Below are 819 nucleotides of genomic sequence, written 5' to 3'. Positions count from 1 at the left end.
CTATTGATGTTCCTCAGCATTATTTCGGAAGCTTCATATGCAGTGTTTATCCAAATTGTTTGTCTTGTGAAGGTGAGAGTGACATTTCAACTACCAGCTACATATTTAGAAACGAGCTATCAGATACTCAGGCCTATAAATGAGCGCTGAAAGAAGCCAGAACAGAATGAATTCCTCTGGATAATTGGCGTATGTATGTCACCTGGGGAGGAAGAAACACTGTCTGAAATAATGTTGAAATGTCTTCCCACACAGACCACAAATTTTCACAGGGAAAAACAAATACATTGTCCGGAGACATTTCAAATTTCATGAGACTGGCCAGCTGGCATGGCTCAGTGGTTGTGTTGACCTATGAGCCAGGAGGTCACAGTTCAAGTCCCGGTCAGGGCACATGCCCAGGTTGCAGGCTCAATCCCCAGTCTGGGCTCGATCCCCAGGATGCAGCCAATCAATGATTCTCTCATCATTGATGTTTTTATTTCTCTCTCCCTCTCCCTTCTTCTCTGAAATCAATCTATAATAATAAAAATCCCACCCTAATGTGAAGACTGTTGAAATGTCCTAGCCTCTGTGAAACCTGCCTGACCACTCACCCACACCCGCCTGGACATAACTCACCCCCAGGGCTGTAAATTGTCTCATATCTACCTTCCTAATTAGAGCGAAGACATGAATGATCTTTGTATCTTCAGTGCCCAGCACAGTGCCTGGTGCACAATCGGTGCTCAATAAATGACTGGACGAAGAGCTGTCATGTGTCCTGTCATTCCATGTGAGAAAGCCCAGCTTTAGAAAGCCTGTCATTTTACAAGCACA

The sequence above is a fragment of the Myotis davidii genome, unplaced genomic scaffold (assembly GCF_000327345.1).
Source record: "Myotis davidii unplaced genomic scaffold, ASM32734v1 scaffold174, whole genome shotgun sequence".
NCBI classification, from domain to species: domain Eukaryota; kingdom Metazoa; phylum Chordata; class Mammalia; order Chiroptera; family Vespertilionidae; genus Myotis; species Myotis davidii.
Note: the sequence above shows the minus strand (reverse complement) of the source record.